Consider the following 12397-nt stretch of genomic DNA (forward strand, 5'->3'; position numbering starts at 1 on the left):
CGTCCCACCCCCGCTAACACCGGGGGCTGGGTTGGCAGCAGCGGTTTAGCAGTGCATATTGGAAGGGCGTCATGCCTCAGAGGACAATGTGGTATTCCGCCGAGGTGGTTCTCCAAGCGGGATCCTCCTGGCAGAGGTAGCTGCAGCGACCGGGTACTTGTAAGAAATGCACAGTCACAGGCCTCGGACGCTCTGGGGATGGGGCTGGTGGCCTAAACCCTCCAGGGGAATCTGCTGTGCACTCAAGTTTGAGGATCACTGCGTCACGCGCTAACCTGCCTTCTCACACCCACTGTAGGGGTTCGGGGGAGGGCGGGGGCAGCTGCTGAGCAGACAAGGGTCCAGCCAACCAGTCCCAACATCCATTCTAGCATCTGCCCCTGAGTTCAGGCTTGGGTATCGGCGCGGGGAAGCCAGGCCGGAGGCTTCTCTGTGACCTCCTGCACCTCCCACAGCAGCCCCAGATAGGACCCGTGAGTGAAGGTTTTGTTCCCTGGGAGAGGTCTGGTCCCTGGCTCCTGAGCGGGGCTGAGGGGGCCAGGTGATCCCACACTCAACCTTCGCCCTTGGGGACACCAGGGTTCTGTATACATGGGTGAGGAGCTTCAGAGCAGGAAGCCAAGGTTGCTACCCCCACCCCTTCTAATGACCTACTTGGTGATGATGGTGGTGGTCACTAAGTTGTGTCCAGTGGTGGTCGCTAAGTTGTGTCCGATTCCTGCGACCCCATGGACTGTAGCCCACCATGCTCTTCTGTCCTTGAGATTTCCCAGGCAAGAATACTTGAGTGGGTTGCCATTTCCTCCTCCAGGGGATCTTCCAACCCAGTAATCAAACCCTCCTTTCCTGCATTTCAGGACTTTTTACTGCTGAGCCACCAGGCAAAAGGCATGGGGAGGTAGCTTGCCATTTTGTGTGGGATTCAGGTTCCTTGTTGAAGACCAGGCTGTGCCTAAACATAGAGGCACCCTGTGCTTTCTCCTCTGTGCCAGGGGAATAGCACCCGGGGCAAAGCGGGCTCTGTTAGCTCACATTTCTACATCGCAGAGAGAGGCTCAGGATGCAGAGGCACCTCTGGGGCTGTCCCAGCCCAGGGATCTCAGTCCTGGGAGCCTGGAGCCTGCAGAGAGACAGGAGGGGCCTTGAGGTGGCCTCCTGAGAGCCCACCTCATCCTTCTGCTAGAGTTGCCTGCACTCGAGAGATGAGGGCACAGGAATCAAGAGAGGACAAAATGCAGATGCTTCGAGCAGTCTATTTCATCTTGATCCTCTGTTTACTGGAACACACATTCCTTAGCGTACACATACACACAGAATTCAACAAATTTGTGGAAGAGTCCAAAATAAAAACACAACCAATCAAATAAACAACTCTCCACATAAAGCTCTGCAGCTCACCAATTTTCACTTTTAAATATCTACTTGGCCAGGGCACAATGCTGCCTTTGCACTGTGGCATGGTGTGCAAACCGTGGAGTCAGACTTCCTGGGTTTACAGCCCAGCTCTCCCACTTACCTGCTGTGTGCCTTAGGCAGCTTACTTAGCTTTTTTATTTTTAGTTTCTTTCTCTGCAAAATGGGAATATTTATAACAATAGCCACTTGTTAGGAGCATTATAAAAATTAAATGAGTTAATATACACAAAATGTTTAGCACAGTAGTTGACATATAGTTATATGTGTGCTATAAGAGTATTAAGTAAGATTTCAAAGAAAGCTGTGGTGGCTTTGTGACTAACCCTCTTGGCTCTGCTGAACTACATTTCCCAGAATTCCCTTCCCTGTATATTTTGGTTGGGGTTGGCCACCAGAGAGATTGGAGTGATTTGGAGGGTAGAAGTGAAGTGGCCACCAATTTGTAGCTTGAATTATCTGCATGCTCATCTGATGAGCAGCTCCTGCTCCACTTTTAGCCTCTCTGGCTCCTGGGGTCCAGGTGTGTGTTTGGCAGACACCCACGTCACAGCAAAGGGTCAAGGCGATAAGAACAGGCACTGGTATCACTCTGTCCTCCCCGTGGGGCTCAGCTCGTGCTTGTGGTTCCACCTTGTCCCTGCTCTTCCCACTTCACCCCCATCTTCCTTTCCCAACTGCCTGCCCGCAGGACTTCAAGCTGATTCATGAGTTCCGGTGAACATGGAAAATAAGAGTGGAAAATCATCAAATAGCAGAAAATAATTTTCTCAAGCTGAAGGGCATAGATCTTCAGAGTAAAATATTTATAATATTAATATTTATTTGTATTTATGCAAATATACATCTATAGCATATACAAACTTATAATAAATATATTTGTAATAAGAAATATTTATATTTTATACAAGCATATTTATAATATACAAGTAATATACAATTGAAAAGAAAGTATCAAAAAATAAGAGAAAAGAGAGAAAGGAAAGAAAAGAAAGGAAAAAAATAAAAACTCAGAGAAAGCAGATCTCAATAGCAACAAACATCTGAAAAGATGCCCAAAACTCACCAGGGATATGCAGATTAAAGTAATTTATATCCACCACACTGGAAAAAATGAAAATAGCTGGAACACTTTTGGTGGCAGTGATGTAGAGAAATTGGGCTTCCCTTGTAGCTCAGTCAGTAAAGAATCTCCCTGAATGCAGGAGACCCAGGTTCAATTCCTGGGTCAGGAAGATCCACTAGAGAAGGAAATGACAACCTACTCCAGTATTCTTCCCTGGAGAATCCCATGGACAGAGGAGGCTGGCAGCCTACAGTTCATGGGGTGGCAAGAGTCAGACAGGACTGAGTGACTGAACCATGCAAAGAAAAAGGAACTCTTTTGCATTGTTTGTGGAATGGCAAATGGTTATAGGCATTTTGCAAAGCAATCTGACAACATCCATTACAATAAAACAAAAAAAAGTTTTGACTCAGCAATTTCATTCCTGCGAATCTACCCCATAGAAGCTGAAGCACCCTAGGCTAATGTCCAAGGATGTTTTAGTCACATTATTTGTAATAGAAAAAACGTTGGGAGGCTGGGAGGTGAGAATGGATGAAGCAGAACAAATCCTGGGACATCATTGCACTTCATAAGTCTGCCCCTGGGAGCTTGCGCCTACCCATCCTCTAGGCTGCGCCCACATCTCTCCATTCCTCTATTCCACCCCCACAGGACAGACAGGCACAGGTAACTGACTTCTCCAGTTTATCCCCGTGGCCAGTAATGGTAGCCTCTCTGCTGCTCTGATCCCTTTCCTTGGTGTGACAGGAAGGAAGATGCATAATCTTGTATATCTCTCTCTGACCAGGGCAAGGCTGCTTTCCTTCTACTAAAGCACTTCAACTTCTCTTAAGGCAAGATGTAGCCCCTTTTCCTCTTTGAGGTTTTCTCTCCACTGACTCCACATTCTCAGCCATGGTTCCCAATGGTGGTGCAGCACTACAGCCAATAAATATCTGTGCAATAGGTCCACACGGTCCTCAGTATGCACCCAACCTCTGTCTCTATCCACACACCCACTTGTCCATCAGAGCTCCCTCCAGCTGGGCTAGGTTGCCAGGAACTCTCTCTTTCAAGAACTGGGAAGCTCCGTGGAGGCCAGAACCCTGCTGTGGGCACCATCTTGGTCCAGCTTGGTGTCTGCTGGGGGAGATTCTGGTGGGTGCAAACCTATTAACACCTGTTCCTGCTTTCCCATCCTCTCCTTTTATCTTCTCCTGTCCCCTAACGGGATAGCTTTTGTGGTACAGAACCAGGAGAGAGAGGACAAGCTGGAAGAAAAGGGCAAGGGTCTTAGCAGAGTGGCTGAGTCAATTTATAGAACAAAGAGCTGCAAAGTAAGAAGCAGAAAAAGAAGAAAAAAGCCGCTTGTGCTTGAGTCTTGTTTCAGATGCTGGAGACTCTGGAGGAAGTGTGGGACCATGAGAGCCAGGGAACAGATGAGCTCAGAGACACATTTGTTATTGTTGTTTAGTCACTAAATCATGTCCGACTCTTCTGCAACCACATGCACGGTAGCCCGCCAAGCTCCTCTGTCCATGGGGATTTTCCAGGCAAGAATACTGGAGTGGGTTGCCATGCCCTCCTCCAGGGGATTATCCCAACCCAGGGATTGCTATGGATTATTCCCTTGAGTGTTCCTGAACCACTCAAGTAAAGATCAGAATTTCTTTAAATTACTATCACACTCAGAGGGTGCTTTTTTGAATGAAACTCCATGTAGGACCAAAATGTAGACCTAAGGTGGAGTATTGGACTAACAAAGAGTCAGAAACAAGATTGCCTCCAGGAAGTTTAATGATGAAGCAAGATTGTAATGGCTGCATACAAACTAGGTAGAATCACCCTGAAGGAGAATGATTTGGTTTCAGCTGGGAAGCTAGGGGCAAGCTGCCTGAAGGTATTCACACATCCAAGTGAAAAATGTACAAAATCTGAGCAAGCCCAATGATGTAAGTGTCTGCAGGTGGGTGCCTTGGCCCACACAGCGAGTTCCCCGTCTGTCTTCAGGGGCTGCAGAGCCTGGGAACATCTGCAGTGAGGATCACTAGCTCTCTACCATCTCGGAGCCCATGTCTAGCAGGCAGCATTTTCCGTGGGCATCTCCAAGCCTCAAGGAAGAGAAGGTGCCAGCGAGTGCTCACCTGCACCTGATCTGCTTTATAGCTCTTCTTTTCACCCACTTACTCGTGTTTTTTGTGTGGCAGGTAATTGGTACCCACTTCCTGGGGTAACTGACAATTGAATTTCTTAACCTGCACATCAAGGGCCAGACTTGGGATACGGGACCAGGCCATGGAGCTGCCTCATGCCAAGGACCCATCTGAGGGCCAGTGGCCCTCCCAAGGTGAATCCTTCCTGCCCCCAACAATCTCCCCACAGGGTCTTCTTTGTATGTAGTCAGAATGAATACAATTTGTATTCTAGTACAGCCCAGAGCTGGGTGCAAGTTCTAGTTTGCTGGTTTCATGAGCTTCAGAAAGTTTTTAAATCTCCCAAGCCTTAGTTTCCTTATCTGAAAAGTGAGGATAACAATACTACCTCTCAAATTTACTGAGAAGAGCAAAGGAGATGATGGGCACAAGTAGCTTAGCATAGCACTTTACACATGGTTAGCACTCAGTGTCAACATGGTTATTACTTAACCCTTTGAGCCTGAGTCTGTATTGTTTAGAACAATAACAGAAAACTTAAACCTTCTATGAAAGATATTTGTTTCACATAATAACACATCTAGAGGGAGGAGAGCTCCAGGTTTGACGCAGTGTGGCTTACCAGCATCATTAAGGACTCAGGCTCTGTTTGTCTTATCATCATCTTGTTGCCTTATGGTTACAAGATGGCTGCCATGGTGCCAACAACAGTGATATAGCAGGGAGAAAGGATATGAGCAAAAAGATATGAGCCTTTGCTTTTTTATTCAAGGAGAAACTTTCGTTAGAAACTTTCCTTGGATAATCAGAACAGATCAAATGCTGGATATAGCCATGGAGCAAAGTCTTGGAAGCCCCTTCAATGCCAGAAGTAAACTTGTAGGTGCTGGATTATGAAGAGATGCAAGGGAAGAGAAGACCAGGGGAACAGTATTTACTACCTGGTACAGAAGTATTTCACTATTTTAATAATTAGTACCACCATTTTGACATACTTCATTAAACATCAGTTCTGCTCTGTCATATTGACCAAACTGAGCTGTACACCCACTCCTAGGCCAATCACTGCACAAGGAAACCAAGTTGCCACAACTGATTTGAACTAGTCATGATTCATTCCCAGGGATAAGAGAAATGTCCACCTGCTAACTGAATACAGTTGGGTCTGTTAGCAGGCACTTATTCAGTTGTTCATCTGACAAACACTTATTGAGCACTGCATGCTGGGCACAGCATGAAGGATGGTGGAGGTGTGGCACAGGGAACATGGATGGTGGATAAGTACCTACCACAGTTTTGTTTTGTTTTTAATTTATTTTTTATTAAAGAGTAGCTGGCATATAATATTTATAAGTTTCAGGCATACAATACAGTGATTGTAACCAACTTTTAAAGGTTATATTCCATTTATAATTATTATAAAATATTTTCTATTTCCCAGTGTTGTACAATATTTTTTTTATTGTAGTTGATTTACAATGTTTCAGGTATACAGCGAAGTGATTCAGTTATATTTATATATTCTCTTTCAGATTCTTTCACATTATAGGTTATTACAAGATATTAATAGTTCCCTGTGCTACAAGTAGGTCCTTATTGTTTATTTTATGTACAGTAGTGCATACCTGTTAACCCCAAATTTCCAATTTATCCCTCCCCTCGCTTGTTTTGTTTTTTCAATCAAGCAAAATCCATAGTTCACATTGGAATTTATTCTTTGTGTTGTTCATTCTATGGGTTTTGACAAATGCATAATGATGTATATTCACCAGTATAACGTCAGACAGAGAATACTAGCTCTACCTATTCATCCTTCACTCCTTCATAACCCCTGACTTGTTATCATCTCCAGAGTTTTGCCTTTTCCAGAATGTCCTATAGTTGGAATCATGCAGCATGTATGTAGTCTCTTCAGATTGGCTTTCACTTAGCTAAATGCATTTAAGTTCCATGTCTTTTTGTGGCTTGATAGCTCATTTCTTTTTAATATTAAGTCATCTGGCTATGTGATAGGTGATCCATTCACCTTTTGCAGGACATTGCCACAATTTTTTTAACCTGTAAAATGGTGACAATCATATTAATGTCTACCTCATAGAGTTATTACTAGGGTTAAACAGGAGGATATTGGTGCTTAACAAATGGTTTCTCAAACAAGATATTCAGCTAAAGACACCATCGTTTGCCCCACAGGCTTGCCCTTTGGTGGTTCAGTTACTTGCTTTTAGGCAGAACAACACTTAAATCATCTCAGGCCAGTGAATTCAGCCTAACACTCCTGGCTTCCCAGGCAGGAGACCCCACCACCTCCCCAACCAGCCCATTCTGTGTCTCCAGCCTCCACTGAGAACACAGATTTTTATGTAGAAAGTGTCGCAGGAAACGTGAACTGATTGCTTTTCTTTACTTTCCTGGGGAAAGTTTATTTTTAAACAAATTGTTCCTTTCAGAACAAGGCTTGGATCTTACTGTTTAGTCATTTTATTCCAAAGTGGATACAACAGTTTACCTCAACTCGCCCCAGGCCTTGTGGGTGCTCACCACAGTGCCTGCAGCCAGCCTGACTCATCAGCTAGCATTATTCATCCCTCCTTCTGGAAGGTTGTCAGTGGCATCAATGCCCAGTGACTGCATGGGCCCTCTGCTCTGTAGGAAGAATAGGATTAAATAAGAACCCTTCTGTGAGCCATCCTTTAGTCATCTGGTCTCATCCAGACTTGCCTCTCTGTCACTGAGTCAAAATAGAGCATTTCTGATTCAATCCACTTCCCAGGGAGGGAGATCCTATTTGATCCCCAAATGAAACTCATGATTCTGCTAAAAGCCAGCTCTGCTTTGTGAATCGTGAGTGTTTCCAGAAGCCCTGAACTTGGTTGTAAGCATTGTTGTCAGCCTGCCTTGGGAAGACAGCCTGGGGTCCAGGCCCAAGTGTTCAAGATGGCCTGTGGGTGGTTTTTGTGCAGCGTGACTAGATGCAGACTCCCCTCCTCTTCCTAGGTTCCCCCAGCCTGGAGGATGAGGAGGGGCTAGCCTGGAGCTGCTGTGGCTGCTCAGGCCAGGAAACATTCTTTGCATCCTGCATACCACGCCCTCTCCCACTGCCCCTGATCCAGACCACCGGTCCAAGCTGCCTAGTTAGTCTCCAGTCAAAGCTGCTGTCCTACAATTACCCTAGACAAAGGGAGGCCCATGGGGGAGGGTCTGGTCATGGAACACAGACCAAACTGCCAGTCAGCAGAGTCTGAGCCCCAGGCACAATTCTCTGTGGCTGAAAGGAGAATGCAGGGAGATTCCTCGTCTCTGGTTCTGCACTGGACCAGAGAAGATTCCTTCTCTTCCCTGGTTCCGCACTGGACTCTGCAAATTTCCCCTTTCGCCAATAGAGCATGTTCTTTAATCCATGCCATGTGGATGTTGGAATTCATCCCAACCCCTGGTGCAGCATAGGTTCAATAAACTGGGCTTAATGAGAGATGATGCAATATATGAGGATGACGATGTAAAAGAAGCCATAAGAAGGCTTCCTGAGAACCTTTGTAACGACAGAGTGTTTCTCATTAATAGACCACTGGACCTGGGCATGAGGCAGCAGATCCTGCCTAAAGAGCAGTGGACAGAGTATGAGGAGGATAAATTCTACCTTGAACTATATCTGAAAGAGGTCATTCAGGAAAGAAAAGAGAGAGAAGAATGGGAAAGAAATAATTTAGTAGTCTAAATCTGTGGATACAGCTGTTCTCAAGTATTTTTATAAAGTTGGTTAAACCTGAAATGTACAATGTAGAACTATTTGGGCTGTAAATGTATTACTTTAAATAAATATTTTAGTTACTGCTGGGAATAAAATGGGGGGGTGGCCAAGGGGCCTACCTGGCTTGGCACTGTCTGAGCTTGGCTGAACAATATCCAGGTTGTGCTCCAGGAGAGGGACCCCAGCCCCTGTGCTTTCCTTTTTTTTTTTTTTTTAAGGGACTCTGGGTGGGGACAGAATAGCACCAGATGAGCATATGACAATGCAGGCTTCTGCAATCCTGAGAGTGGTCTGGACGGCAGAGAAAGGCTTCTTGGAAGTGCACACTGATGCTGATAGGAGCCAGGAACCCCTCTGGGAGATGAGTACAGCCCTCCTCCTGGAGGAGGGGGAGCCCCCATCTCAGCCAGCTCAGCGCCCAGCTACCTGTAATTCGCACCTGGTCACTCAGCAGAAAATCCTGTCTCTTCACATACTGCTGTTACCCAGCGGGCTTGAAGGCAGGTCTTATTAACCCGACTTACAGACTGGGTAACTGAGGCACAGATGCTTGGTCACTTGGCAGGTAAATGGATAAGGCTGGAATGTAAACCTAAAGTTACCTGACTATAGAGCCTTATGCCTCCCCCTACCCCCTTTTTTTCACCTGCTGAGCCGCTTTACAAAACCAATGTGATTGGCTAACTATGAAGGATGATCAACAGCTCTTCAGGATTAAAAAAAAAAAAGGTCAAAGATCAAAATGCACTCTCTTCAGAAGTCAAGAGGAACAGGCCCTCTGAAACAAGAAAATGAATGAGTGAGTGAATGAATGAGTGAATGGATGAATGAGTGAATGTATTCCCTCTATTATAACAGAACCATCTTGCACAGCCTCCTTGCGTGCTGTATCCTCTCTCACACCCAGGTGCCCAGCTCAGGAGAAAGTTCTGGCAGTCACCTTCCTGAGGTATGGGCCAGCCCCTCCCTTCCTTGGGCAGAACTGGGGGAGCGCTGAAGAGGGAGTTGGAAACCTGGGTTCTGAACCCAAGACAAGTTCTGGAGACTTTCAGAGCTTCCAGTGCCTCTGCTCTAAGATGGGACAGGAGGTGCCCCCACAGAGGTGATGTGAGGCCGGGTTGAGGTGAAGTGCATGAAAGCAGCTCTCCAGGCATGAGGTGTGGCCTCGGGGGAGTGCGGGGAGGACAGTTTGGAACGATGGTGGTTCTACAGCTCTTCACAGCCAGCAGCCCTGCTCTGCGCCAGGGCTGGACACTCAGTCCTCATCCTCCAAGCGTAGAGGCGCTCTATAGTTTGACCCACATGTACCTTTCTCTCACTTTCTCCCTCTCTTCCTATTCTGATCCTGTTAAATTACTCCTATGCAGATAGGAATTTTATAGATCATTCAGAAATGCAAAAATGGAAGATTTTTTCCGATAACTAAACTTAACTTTGCTTGCATCCTCATTTGCGGACTCAGAGAGAAATTCTCATAACCTGAATGATTTCTTGCTTTCCCTCCAGCTGGTAACAGATTTGTCTTCTTCATCAGAGATGGGAAAACTGCTCTCCCATCATCAGACTCTTCTTCCCCCATTTTCCTTACTCTGTGGTTGATGGCAGAGGCTGGCAAAATTTTTCATTTATTAAATATTGTTGATTCTGTGACAACTCAACCATGCCACTGCAGCAGGAAAGCACCTGTTCAATATGTGGATGAAAGGGTGTGGCTGTGAGTGAATAAAGCTTTATTCACAAAAACAGGCAACAGGCCCTGTTTGCTGATCCTGGATTCATAGTAGAAACTCTATGATCTCAGTCTTAGTGATTTTAGCTTTTGATACTCAGAACCAGGCTTTTAAAACCCACAAGACCCTTTTCTCTCTGAGCCCTGGTTCTTGCATTAGGAAGTCATGGCTTTTAAGGTCATTACTTCTCTGCCTGCTATTTAGGAAAGTCTCCTGAAAGGTCAGAAGCCAGGAACTTGACAATCCGTTCTTTAAGGTTCTACCCTTTCTCCCCTGAAATCTGCTACCTGCGTGGTAGCAGGGAGGACCCTGGAATAATGCATAGGAGAAAGAAAATTCTTGGTATCTCAAACTTTATCTCATGATAGCGTGTGTGTTTGTACTGAGTTGCTTCAGTCATGTCCAACTCTGTAACCCTATGGACTATAGCCTGCTAGGATCTTCTGTTCGTGGGATTCTCAAGGCAAGAACACTGGAGTGGGTTTCCATGCCCTCCTCTAGGAGGATCTTCTTGATCCAGGGATCGAACCAACATCTCTTACCTCTCCTGCACTGGTAGGAGGATTCTTTCCCACTAGTGCCACCCTGGAAGCCCATCTCATGATAGCAGTGTTTGCAAAGTGTGGTCCCAGGCCAGCAGCACCAGCATTGTTAGAATGGCAAATTCCTTGCACCCTAACATACATCTATGGAATCAGAAACTGCGTGGGGCAGGTAATTCACGTTTTCCCAGCCCCTGCTGGTAATCTGCTGCACGCTAAGGTTTGGGAACCCTGCCCTGCAGCAGTGCCTCCTACACATTGTTTTTTCTTCATATTTTTGTTCATCCTATTTCCTCTTCCTGCATGCTTCTCATGGGTCGCTGTCATCCTCCTTTGAGCCATTCTACCACTAAAATTTGTTTGAATATGGCCTAGTACCTTGTGACATGTCCCAAAGTAACTTCATTGTTGTTAACTTCTTTAACTTTTTCATGTTAATATGTTGCCTCTGTAGTGAACCAAGAAGCATTTTATAAATAAGAATTGGGGTTTAAGCATCTTTTGGGCTTCCCAGGTAGCTCAGTGGTAAAGATTCTGCCTGCAGTGCAGGAGACCTGGGTTCAATCCCTGGGTTGGGAAGATCTCCTGGAGAAGGGAATGGCAACCCACTCCAGTATTCTCGCCTGGGAAATCCCAGGGACCAGATGAGCTGGTGGACTATAGTCCATGGAGTGGCAAAAGAACTGGACACAAGTTAGCAACTAAACAACTACAACTTAAACATCTTTGCAGCTCTTCACATCACCTAGAGAACTTCTTGTCTCTGGACAGTTTCCTGGAAGGGATTCTGAGAATGGATCTCAGAGTCTGTGGCATTTGGAGGCAGTGGCCTAAGGGGAGTCTTGTAAGTGATTAGGGGAAGCTGGGGGTAGAGAAGTGAAAATGCTACGCAAGGCGGGTGGCTCACGTCTACGCAAGCCATGATTTTGTGGGCCATAAACCACACCCAATTTGAGGCAAGGGGTTTGCATCCTGTACTCCCTGTTGGGCAGTCATGGGCTATGGGCATGGTTTCCTGGACGGGGCCGGGGGCACCTAATGGCCAAGACCACTTCAGAGAGGGTGGCAGCTGGGAGCTCTCTGCGGCCACCGTGCATGGCAGTTGAGGGGTGAGCGCCCTGACCCAGACAAAGGGACGTAAGCAGGGCTCGCACACGGTCCCTGTATACGGTGATGAGTGTGGACTTTGGGGTGTGGAAGGGGGAAATGGACCATCTGGAACCACTGAGAACCAGGAGGAAAAGTTACCGCCCCAAGCGCCACAACCTTCCTTGAATAAATGCAATTTTTGTGTTTCATCTCACGGATGAGTCATCTCCCACTTTCTTCCCCTCAGCCTCCCCGAAGTCCAAGTCAACCCAAGGCATCTCCAGATGGCTCACCCACGACGAGGTCCTCTTTGATTGTTCCAGGAAGATTAATTAGTCACCACCGCGAGTATGAAGACCCAATCCAGAGGCAACGTGGCAGAGAACCAGAGAGGGAGGGAGATCCTTGCCTGCGGATGAGGCAAGCACAGAAGGGCCCGAGGGGCACACAGATGGCGTGTCATTCAAGAGCTCTTCTGAGAAACGGCGGCGTAGGTTGGCCCAGGCGTGTTAAACAGAGCAGCTCGATGACTCACGGTGCTGGCTGCCCACCAGAAGCACCTGAGGGTCTTAAAACATGCCCAGCCCCAGAGAGAGATTCGGCTGTGAGTGGTGCCTCGGAGCCTGGGGGATCAGCATTTCTCTTTGGTAAAGCTCTCTGGATGATTCCAA

General features: G+C 46.6%; 1 pseudogene; it reads left to right on the forward strand.

The window, feature by feature from the left end:
- The first annotated feature begins 8080 nt into the window (after window positions 1–8080).
- Window positions 8081–8332, forward strand: LOC145509438 (cytochrome b-c1 complex subunit 7 pseudogene; annotated as a pseudogene).
- The last annotated feature ends 4065 nt before the right edge of the window (window positions 8333–12397 follow it).

This window comes from Giraffa tippelskirchi, chromosome 6 (genome assembly GCF_054371585.1).
Source record: "Giraffa tippelskirchi isolate mGirTip1 chromosome 6, T2T-mGirTip1v1.2.pri, whole genome shotgun sequence".
NCBI lineage: Eukaryota > Metazoa > Chordata > Mammalia > Artiodactyla > Giraffidae > Giraffa > Giraffa tippelskirchi.